A 12,510-nucleotide genomic window follows, 5' to 3' on the forward strand; every position below is an offset into this window, starting at 1 on the left:
CTGATATCCTCTATGGAAGGTCAAATATGCATATGAGGGAGTGGCCATGGGTTGGGGCAGTGTCTTGTGGTTTTCAGAGTGTGCCTGAGTGGTGTGCAGACACTTTCTTACACCTGGTGGGGGATAAGGCTAACCTGATTCTGCATCCAGGTTATCCTATCATGGGTGTCTTCAAATGGTGGGTGCCCTTGTGACTTTCAATTGTCTATGCCATGCCCGCCATTTAGTGGCTGACCTTCCATCAGGGAACATCAGACTCACCAAAATGGAATAGATAGCAATGGAAAGGGGCATCCCTGGGTGCCAGGGCAGCAAAGGGGGTTTACTGCTTTGACATCTTCTCCTGGCTGGCTCACCAAAACCTCTAACATGTGGGCACAGGTAACCAGGTTCTTGGTGACCACGGACAAAGAATTGAACCAAACACACAGTTTATAGCAGAGAGAGATTTACTAAGTGATAGTGCATTCCACAGAACATGGGAGTGGGCCAACTCTGAGCAGAGATTGACCTCAGGGGCTGGAGGGATTCTATTCTTATAGGGCAGGTGTTTCCTGGATAGTTTTGGCGGGCTTTTATTGCCCAGGTACAAATAGTTATATTACTTCCAAGTTACTGTGCACGTGGCTGACCATGATTTTCCTTGGTTGGCCACTGGAGAAGGGGGTTCCACAATGTTAATTTATTATAATACTATTACAGTGAAGCAAGGGTCATGTAGCATCTTCTGCACAAGTGCAGTCATGATTCACCATGATTCAGCACTTTTCCAGAAAGCAGGAACAACCAGTCTTAGAACAGCGTCTCTGTCCTGTATTGATGTCCTTTATCTTAGCCCTGGAGCACCTCTGGAGTTTCCTCCTTCCTATCTCCTGCCTCACCTTGACCCCCTTGTTCTCTTGCTGGTCTTGAGACTGCAACTTACATTCATCCTTTCTCTCCTCCCTTGTTCATTCTAGATTCTCCTCACTGACAACTAGCACTTTCAAAGGTTTAGGTGGCTTATTAGTAGTGTGAATCAGACTCTCAAATCACTTAAGCTGCATGTGCTTCACTTGGGTTTGCCATCAGAGTTGCACAACACAGTACTAAAAGGTGCCCAAGTTGGTTATCTGTGAGTAAAACATATGTCTCCATGCCTCCATTGTGTAACAGTAGCTCTATTGCCTCTTGATGATACTAGTCAATTAGCACCACCAGGATGGGGGTTTTTTTTGGGGGGGGGTGCACCTGTTGGTCTTTGGCAAGAGGGTCCCAGAGTGCCTGCATAGTGCTGTAGCTTAAAGTTCAATGAAGACTCTACTGGGAACTTCCGGTCAAGATGGCAGTGTAGACATACATGGTTTGCATCTTTGCACAACCACATCAAAATTACAACTCAAATATAGAACAACCATCACTCAAGAATGTCAGAAATCGAGCTGAATGGAAGTCTGGCAACCACAAAACAGAGATGAATGAAAATCTTATAACTACAGTAGGAGGGGCACGGGTGTAGAACGGGCTGATCCCACACCCATGTGGATACAAATTTGGGGAGGATATCTCAGGAGCAAGGAGTCCCAGACCCACACCATGCCCCCAGACCAGGATTCCAGTGCCATGAAGATAAGTCCCCACAACTTCTGGCTGCAAAAACCAGCGGGGATTGTCGGTGGAAGAAACTTCTGGATCCCAAAGCAGTTTCTCTTAAAGAACCAATACACGGACTCATCTACTCAGACTCATGCCCTCAGAGCTCTAGCACTGGGGTGGCAGTTTGAAAGGTACCAGTGGTATACAGGGAGAAATTGAAGTGTTTGGCATCAAGGTGAGCAGAGGTCATTGTCCCTTTGCTAAACCCTCCCCCCACAGAGCTGGCAAGCTGGTGCGGTGCCACATTTGAGACTCCATCAACATGGCTCTAACACTGTTTGACCTGCCTTGGAGATCCCCAGAGGCTCTGCCTCACCCAACCTACAGGCCCACCCAAGCAGCTTTTCCACAAGAATGGCTGATCTTGGGTCCTAAATCCTATCAAACAAGCAAGAGCTGGCTTCAGTGAGCCCTAGCAGCAGCTGGCTTAGATTCATAGCCTGGCTTTGCCTGGGAATCTCAAAACCCAGCACAAGTAGCAACCATCTCAGATTGTTATGCTGCTCAAGCAGGGTGCCCTGGGCAAAACATAGGTGGGGATTGGCCTTGGCCTGCACCACCCAAGAAATCCCAGGACTAGCACACCCAGTGGATAGCTACAGACCAGGTCAAAGCACCACTCCCCTGCTTGTGTACAGCTGATCCTCCACAGAGGGCAGAGGTTGGCAGTCACTGGTCACTGCTAGTCCTTACAGCTGACAGCCTGTGTAAATCCCTCCCATTGATCTGTCAACGGCAACCAAGTCTCAACTACAAGAGGGTGTACTCAGCCCACACAAAAGGTGCATCTTGAGTACCCAGCTTGGGTGAAAAGGGTGCCACTGGACCCTACAGGACACGTACTACATTAGGCAACCCACATTACCAAGAAATGGAGTCAAGGTAGCTGTATCTAACACATAGAAACAAACACAGGGAGGCCGCCAAAACAAGGAGACAAAGAAACATGGCCCAAATGAAAGAACAGATCAAAACTCCAGAAAAAGAGTTAAATGAAATGGAGATAAGCAATCTATCAGATGCAGAGTTCAAAACACTGTTTATATCAATGCTCAAGGAACTTGGTGAGGACTTCAGCAGTGTAAGACCCAGTCAGAAACAAAGGATAAACTAATTGAAATAAAGAACAACTTACAGGGCAACAACAGTAGAGTGGATGAAGCCGAGAATCAAATTAGTGATTTGGAACATAAGTAGGCAAAAAAACAACCAATCAGAACAACAAAAAGAAAAAAGAATCCCCCCAAAATGAGGATAGTATAAGCAGCCTCTTGGACAATTTCAAGAAGTCCAACACCTGCATCACAGGGGTGCCAGAAGGAGAAGAGAAAGAGCAAGAAATTGGAAATCCATCTGAAAAAATATTGAAAGAAATCTTCCCTGATTTGGTGAAGGAAATAAGACATATAAGTCCAGGAAGCAGAGAGAATCCCAATTATGATGGATGCAAAGAGGCCCAATCCAAGACACATAATAATTAAAAGGTCAAAGTTTAAAGACTCTTAAAAGCAACAAAAGAAGTTAGTTCCTGGAAGGTTGCCAGGTGGGAGGGGGGAGGAGGAGAGAATGGGTGGAGAAGTGAGGGGATTAAGAAATACAAATAGGTAGTTACAGAATAGCCATGGGATATAAAGTACAGTATAGGAGATGGAGTAGCCCAAAGAATATATACACAACCTATGGACATGAACAATAGTGGGGGCATTGCCTGACAGGTCGCTGGGTGGAGGGGGGCTAAGAGGGAAAAATTAGGACATCTTTGATAGCATAATCAATAAAATATAATTAAAAAAAATTTTTTTAAAGACCTTGCTGGGTTCTTGGGTAGATATGCTCCCCCTTTGGGAATCAAGACCTTTAAACTTGGGTTACAGTTGTGAGGATGAAAAGCATAAATTCCCCAGAGGGGCTGATGATCAATAGGGACACTCCTGCTTTCATACTGGAAGCTTCCATACTTTGGATCCTGCTCCCAGGTATTCTCCTATTGGGGAGATAGCACCATATAGTGGTGATTGATTTAAACTACTACTACATCCTGGAGGGTAGCACTTTGTCCTCACAGGGTATCATCTCCAAGCTGGCAGTTCATCCAAGTTTTCAACAGGCTGCTCCATTACTTATAAGGCCAATAGCTTCTGGGTGTTATGCCATGTGGTATCTCCAATGGATTTCATGGTCATGTGCCCACTGCTACATCTCTTTTGCTGTAATGTGGGCTCCTTGGTTAAATGCAATGATAAGTGGGATGCCATGTTAGTGTATCAAATATAATATAAGCCCTTGGATTGTCATGGTGGACGAAACTCAGCAGACAGGAAAGGCACACCCACAGAATATGTAACTATTCATGTTAAAATGAATGACCACCCCATCCAGAGAGGAAGGAGTCCAATATGGTCACCTGTCCACCAAGTGGCTGTTTGCTGTCTTCTAGGGAGAGTGCACCCCTGGCTGGTGTGGCTCCATGGATTGAATGCTGGCCTGCAAACCAAGTTTGCCAGTTCAATTCCCGGTCTGGGTACATGCGTGGGTTGTGGGCCAGGTCCTCAGTTGGGGGCATGTGAGAAGCAACCAGATATTGATGTTTCTCTCCCTCTCTTTCTCCTTCTTTTCCCCTCTCTCTCTCTAAAAAAAAAAAAAAGTAAATAAAAAAAATTTTTTTAAGGGAAGAATAGAGTTCCAGACTTCCGGTCAAGATGGAGGTATAGGTAGACACACTGTGCCTCCTCGTAGAACCAAAAGAAGGACAACAACAATTTAAAAACAAAAAACAACCAGAACTGACAGAAAATCGAACTGTATGAAAGTCCAACAACCAAGGAAATAAAGAAGAAACATTCATCCAGACTGGTAGATGGGGTGGAGACAGGCAGCCGAGTGGATAGGACTCACGGCAAGGCAGCAGCTGGCAGACCCAGTGAGGTGGTGGATTGTAGAGTGGAATGGGCAAGGCTGCAGCTGGCCGGCGAGGCAGCAGCTGATGGACCAGGTGACAGACTGCACAACAATCCAGAGTCCCAGCGCGGGGAAATAAAGCCTCAAACCACTGATTGAAAACACCTGTGGGGGTTGAGGCGGCAGCGGGAGAAACTCCCAGCCTCACAGGAGAGTTCATGGAGAGACCCACAGGGGCCTAGAGTGAGCACAAGCCCACCCACTCGGGAATCAGCACCAGAGGGGCCCAGTTTGATTGTGGGTAGTGGAGGGAGTGACTGAAATCCTGCAGAGAATGGAGCAAGCGCCATTGCTCCCTCTCGGTCTCTCCACCACATACAGCATAACAGCACAGCGACCAGTGTTACCCCACCCCAGTGAACACATAAGGCTTCGCCCCTTTACATAACAGGCACACCGAGACCAAAAAAAAAAAAAAAAAGCCCAAATGAAAGTACGGATCAGAGCTCCAGAAATAATTCAACTAAGTAGAGAACTGATAGCCAACCTATCAGATGCACAGTTCAAAACACTGGTAATCAGGAAGCTCACAGAATTGGTTGAATTTGGTCGCAAATTAGATGAAAAAATGAAGGCTATCCTAAGAGAAACAAAGGAAAATGTACAGGGAACCAATAGTGATGCGAAGGAAACTGGGACTCAAATCAATGGTGTGGACCAGAAGGAAGAAAGAAACATCCAACCCGAAAAGAATGAAGCAACAAGAATTCAGAAAAATGAGGAGAGGCTTAGGAACCTCCAGGACACCTTGAAAGGTTCCAACATCTGAATTATAGGGGTGCCAGAAGGAGAAGTCGAAGAACAAGAAATTGAAAACTTATTTGAACAAATAATGAAGGAGAACTTCCCTAATCTGGCAAAGGAAATAGACTTCCAGGAAGTCCAGGAAGCTCAGAGAGTCCCAAAGAAGCTGGACCCAAGGAGGAACACACCAAGGCACATTATCATTACATTACCGAAGATTACACAGAAGGAGAGAATCTTAGAAGCAGCAAGGGATAAGGACACAGTTACCTACAAAGGAGTTCCCATAATACTGTCACCTGATTTCTGTAAAGAGACCTTACAGGCAAGAAGGGGCTGGCAAGAAGTGTTCCAAGTCATGAAAGGCAAGGGCCTACATCCAAGATTACTGTATCCAACAAAGGAATCATTTAGAATGGAAGGGCAGATAAAGTGCTTCTCAGATAAGGTCAAGTTAAAGGAGTTCATCATCACCAAGCCCTTATTATATGAAATGTTAAAGGGATTTATCTAAGAAAAAGAAGATAAAAAATATGAACAGTAAAAATGACAGCAAACTCAGTTATTAACAACCACACCTAACACAAAAACAAAAGCCAACTAAGCAAACAACTAGAATAGGAACGGAACGACAGAAATGGAGCTCACATGGAGGGTTATCAACAGGGGAGTGGGAGAGGGAGAGAGGGGGGAAAGGTACAGAGAATAAGTATCATAAATGATAGGTAGAAACTAGACAGGCTGAGGGTAAGAATAGTATAGGAAATGTAGAAGCCAAAGAACTTATAAGTATGACCATGAACTGAAGTGGAGGAATGTGGGAGGTAGGGGGTGGACAGGATGGAGTGGAATGAGGGGGGCAGGAAATGGGACAAGTGTAATAGCATAATCAATAAAATATATTTAAATAAATAAATACATACATAAAAAGGGAAGAATGCAGTAATGGGTCTCAGCAATGGTTTCTGATTATTATTTAATCTAATAGCATTAGTTAACTTGGATGAGTGGGAGATAATGCTGTTGGGTCCATGTATGGTCTTCCTCCTTGCAATCATATCTTCTATATTTGTGAATCCATTGTGCCAGTATTGGGGTAGCTCATGAAAAGCTGACTGACATCAGCTGACCAAGTCATTCTAGTTAGGTGTTTAATGTCTCTTCAAAGGTAGATGTTCTCGGGACCTGTGGAGGAAAGAGATGGAAGCAAGACTGGGCATAAACACAAAGTAGCCTGTGTACAGTCACAACCAGGCTTCAGCCAACCCTGAGAAAAGTTCTGAAGTTGGACTGACTCTTTTTTTTTTTTAATTTTTATTGTTATTCAATTACAGTTGTATGCCTTTTCTCCCCATCCCTCCACCCCACCCCAGCTGAACCCACCTCCCTCCCCCACCTCCACCATCCCCCCCGATTTTGTCCATGTGTCCTTTACAATAGTTCCTGTGGGCTGACTCTTTAGAGTTGTCCCTTGTTGAGGTGAGGGAGTCAGGTCTTAACAATACCACATCAACCAGTTGCAGGCTGGCCTTAGAAGGGGCATGACTTTGGATAAAGAAACTTTAAGATTAATACTACAGAGGCTGACCTCGAAAGCTGGGACAATAAGTCCTTCAGTCTTAAAAGAGTGTTAGGGTGATGAAGCATAGCACCCATGAAAAAGACCATTATTATTTCATTCACCAGCATAAATACCCAACCTTAATAATAGTGCTTAGCACATGGTAGGCATTCAAAAAACCTTTTTGAATAGACAAGTTACTGAAATGTCCTGCTTTATTAGTTTGGAGCACAAAGGTCATATTTTATTACATCCTCCAACACTATAAAAAAAATTCAAAGAACACCTGGATTCAACATTTTGACATATTTGCTTTCTCTCTTTATGGATATGTATGTGTATAGCTTTAGTTTATTTTTGTGAACCATCTGCAGACCTCATGGCACTCAGTCCTTAAATACTCTGGTATTCATCTCCTAAAAATAAGGATATTCTCATTATTACTATTACTACATCTTTAAAAAACCAGTAATTCCCTAATATCTAATATCCAAACCATATTAAATCTTTATGATTCTCTGTGAAATATATTTAATAGCCTTACACATTTTTTTGAACCATGATTCCACCCAAGTTCATGTATTACATTTGAATATCATGGTTCTTTAGTGTTTTTAAAGCTAAAACATTACCCCTATCTCCTCCTTTGACTTAACTTTTTAAAGAGACAAAGGCTAGGAAGGTTCTTATCGTCCATTCTAGATTTGTCTAATTGTTTCCTCATAGTGTCATTTCATTTGTCCCAGGTAACATCACCTTTAATATTTCAAACCATCTGAGAATATTCTTACTACACCCATCTGTGGGGAACTGTTCCACGCGTGGGAAATGTGGCTCAGCCCCCACTCGGAAAAGCCAGTGGGGAGCGAGGTTGGCGGGCAGGACCCATGTCCATGGATAGGTCCTCCCAGGGGAAATCAGGCCTGCATTGTACTTAGACTGCTAGGAGACTTGCTTTTGCTAAAACTCCCTCACTCTGAGGCAGCAAATGTTTACTGAGTATCTTTATCTTCCTAAAATCTGTACTAAACTACCCAAGTATGGAGTGTGAGCAGTTTCCCCCTTGAGCTGTAACATCCTTCTCTTTGAAGTAATTAGCAGTATTCTGTCCTTTGTTGTCCTTAAAAGGTAATCATCTGTGGTGAACCTGTGCATAGTAAATGAGGACCATCCTCGATGTAATGTACCCCCCAAAACAATAAAAGCCTGTCCAGGCAGGGGTTGGCTCTCTTGGGCTCCCTCTAGCCCTCTCACCCTCTCTCACTTAGAGAGTGGCCATGCCATCTCTTTTTCTCCACAGGATTTCTGTAGTCCATGTGTATTTTGCATATTGCAGCCACAACACCGGATCCTGTGGGCTGGGATCCACGTCACCTGTCACCACCCAGAAGTCATTCTGAGGAGTTTTCAGGATGCATACCAACATCCAGAAGATGATCCTGCTTCATAGCCAATTCAGTCAGACCTCTTGCCCTCTGGAGGACTAGAGAACTAATAATTCTTACCAGAAGCTGGTGGCTTCCTATTGAAACACGTTGCTCCTGGTGGTGCTGCCACATCTAAATGAAGATCAAACCAGGACCACTACTGATGAATAAAATAAATAGGGCACTATCAGTTCACATGGACAGTGCAAGAATTCTACATTTAAGAAGCTATTTCACCTGTCAGAGGACAAGGAAAAAATTCTACACAGAGTGTATTGAATCATTCATGCATAAAGGTGACCTTATATGGGAGTTATATGGACACTCATGAGAGATGCTGTGCTTGGAAGGGTCTCATGCCTGGCCTAGGTAGCAGGTAGGTTTGTCTCTTTATGCCACCTGCTCAGCACAAAATCTGTATTGGTGTGGGTGAAGATATGAATCAGCAGTGTAGTCTACTTTAGCCAGGGCTAAGATTCTTGTTTATTTAAAGTATTTTCATGGTGAGCAAAGAAAAATACTTCTGGTTCTCGTGGTGAGGAAAAAAAGGAGTAAGAATAAAAATTCTCAAAAAACGGATAAAAATTCTTTTTCAATAGTCCATTACCACTTCTTTCAATATTATTTACACATTTTATGCCATGTTTATTTATCCCAACTATAAGAACAGAAATTATCCCCAAAGTAGATCAATAATGATTAAAGTTGTAAAACTTATTGTGACTGGTCATGTTTACCCTGTTTGGCTTAGCTAATTGAAACTCAAGATGGAATCTCCCTCTAGATAGATTCTGTATTTTATTACATTTGCAGAATCCTAAAAAAATTATGTAATCTTCAATTTTCAAAATAATTGTTTTTGAGACTGACAGAACAAATTTCCTAACATTGTATTACAAAAACAGGTAAACAATCTTAAATAGTGACCTAAATGTTCCCTATTAAGCCATTGTTTCTCTTAATCTTTACCAACCCCACGAGGAGGGAAGGAGCAGAGAAAAAAAGATAAAGATAATCTGAGTGCTCCCAGCTGTTTCTCTTGGAAGAAATAATATTCAAGTCTTTGAAGAAGTAACTGTAAACCCTTTTACTTTTGCTTGCCCAATATCAAGAACTTTGCAATGGCCTATGCAAAAGGCCACTTAAGAGACCTTCAGATTTTCTTAGCAAAGAAAATTGTGTAAGAGGTGCACTTAATCAGGGGTTAGATAGTCCAGCTGAAGGAAGTAGGGCTGGATTGGCTGAACCACAGCGGCCTAAATTGATTCTCACATTAGAGCACAGTGGAAGGGAGCAAAAGTAAGACAATGTTTTAATTTTCCATTTACTGAGAGATTAATTTTTGAAATGTAATTCCGAAGCCCCCAAGAATTATTTAAAATTGTTCTCCTATGTCTCATTCCAACTTAAACCTTACATGAATTGTATTTCATTAGGTTCTTGGCAGATACTTTTCACCAGGATAGTCATTTATTAGTGTGAACATCAACAGTCTTCCCTCACTTCTGGAGGTAGAGCCCAGTTTCTTCTTTAAAGTACTACTTGTAAATTGAGTTATTCTGCTCTGTAGAAAAAGTTTAGAGTGCGGTCAAATAATTTTTTGGGGACAAGTAATTTTGTTATTTTTATATAACAATTATAGAGAGCTTTAGGAACTAGGAAAAAAAAAAGGTAAAAAGTCACCTAGTATGAGTCCACAGGCCAATTTTAGGTGAAGAATGTATGATTTGTCTGATGGAAAGTTAGTCCAATAAGTAATACTAATAAATACGTCATTCTTTCAAGTGCATGAACATTAACTAACTAGGTTTCCTTTGTCCTAGAGGTAAGGGAGGTCACTAAGTCCAGCCATACAATATTACTTGCTTTTCCTAAAGGAATAATACTGATTCACGCCTCCCTACCTTTGAACATACTGCTCTCTTTCCTGGAAGGTCTTTCCCTCCCTTCTTAATTTACCTACTGAAAGGTTTTCTTAGGCTCCACCGAAAATAAAGCCAATCAGCCACAAAATTAGGCAGTACAGAGCTTTATTGGGGTTTGCATTCCTGGACAAAATTCTGCTGCCGAGGGCGCAGGCCGGCCAGATAAGTCGCCACAAACAAGCAAATGTGGCGGGTGGGGGGGGGGGGAGGGGGGCACAGTTATACACCAAAATTCTGATTGGCTCCCCTCGAGGGCTAGGGATTGGTCTCCTGGAACAAAGCCGCGATCCATCATTGGTGGTTCCCCTCAGGCTCCTGCTGTCAGTCGGATATCCCCACCCATCCTGATATTCTGACATCTTTGATAGGATAAGGGGCGGGCTTAGGTTGCCAGGGGGATATCCCCCGCCCACCCTAACACCTACTACTTGTCTTCTACCAAATATTTGATGGCTCAAACCCCAAGCCCCCATTACAGAAGTTCTATTGATCAGGTTGCAGCCTAAAGAAACTGACTTTAGTTTCTTTGAGGAAAGTAGGCTTTTTTAAATAAATTCACTGAACTGCTATGACCTTGGTGAAGCCACATCTTTTAATGGATATTGAGGGCACTGTACCAAGCTCAGAAGTTCTGTTTCAAATTATTTATAAGCTAGGGAAGACAACAGTGATAAATAATTTACCTCTTGCAGGAAATGCACAGTACATTTTTGGGTAATGTGAGATTTATATAACAGACTATGTACAGTGTCCTAGAAATCAGGGAAGAAATTACAGTTGGCAGTGTCTGAGTGAATCTCAATTCCTGATGCTGCTGAATCAGGGAGGAGGAAACAGGGCAGGAAGACAAGAGTAAGTGGTATTTGATCTGGATTCTGAAAGACAAGACTGATGTGTACCTTGGGGTGATGTTAAAAGTAACTAAGCCTGACCAGGCCAGTATAGCTCAGTTGGTTCGAGCATCACCCTATAACTGAAAGGTTGCAGGTTCCATTACTGGTCAGGGCACATATCTGGGTTGTAGGTTCTATCTCTGGTTCAGGCACAGACCATCCTGGGTTTTGGTGCATATGGGAGACAACCAATGGATGTTTCTCTCTCTCTAAAAGCAATGAAAAAATGTCCTTGGTTAAGGATTAAAAAAAAAAAAAAAGATAACCAGAGCAGAGCCTGACAGTAGTTAAAGCTGTAAAACAGATTTTATTAAGAGACTATTGCAATAGGGGAAAACAGCCTGCCTCAATTCTCCCGTTAGTTTCTGATAAAATCTATTTTTACGGTTTTAACTATTGTTTGGCTCTTGTTTTCTTTAAGGAGGGGGAAGATTGTGATTCAGGGCATTTCGGATAGAGGCAAAAGAATGAACAAATACAAAAAGGAGTAAAGCTACTTAGGGAGTAGTAATCCCAAGAAAGTTGAGCAGTCAGAGAACAGGAATTCTCTGTAGTCAGAGATAGAGTACTGTTGAGGAAGTGCTGGAAAATGAGGAAAAGGAGGCTTCTTTTAGTAGATTAGTGGAGCTATTTGGTGGTACAAAGAAAATAAAGTTTTCATTCATGGGAGCTCTAACGGGAAAAGTAAGTTTGAATGAGATTGCTTGGAAAGTTATGCCAAGAAGATTGGAATTCATCCTATGGAGCCAATTAGGACTTTTTTCAAAGTCGTACGGTATTTTATAAGAGTGATTTCGTCTCCGTAGATAACAGACTGGAATGGCATGAAGCATCCCCTTTCCAGGCCCTAGTTTACTCATTTATATTAAGAAAATGCTTGGGTCATTTGCCATTTTAGGTCTCTCCCAACCTTGAGAGCCAGCTTCCCAGGTACCTCTGACTTCCTGCAATCACCTGGACCCTGTGCCTCACTCCCTTCTTATCTTGGTGCAGTTGCCACCTTCTCTACCCTCCAGTCTTAACTCAGGTGCTTTTCAGGTGAGTGTGTAGGTATACGAGGGAACGTCTCTGCAGTGAAACAAGTCTCCTCTGTGGTCATTCGCCCTAGGCAGCACCACGTGGGTATCGCCCTACGGGACAGGCATAGACGTTGTCAGTCGCTTTTCTGCCCTAGGCCGACCCTCCCGGCTGCCAAGTCATCCCGGGAGACAACCCCTCGCGCGTCCCTGATTCCTTGACAAAAACCTGTCAGCCTCCACAGCCACCAAGCTCCACCGCGACTCTTTGTAGGGCCGGAAGGCTGGACTTGGACAGCTAATCTGCTTCTAAAGATGCCGAGGACCCATGGTCCCACCGCCAGATACTAA

Source organism: Desmodus rotundus, chromosome 13, assembly GCF_022682495.2.
Source record: "Desmodus rotundus isolate HL8 chromosome 13, HLdesRot8A.1, whole genome shotgun sequence".
Taxonomy (NCBI): domain Eukaryota; kingdom Metazoa; phylum Chordata; class Mammalia; order Chiroptera; family Phyllostomidae; genus Desmodus; species Desmodus rotundus.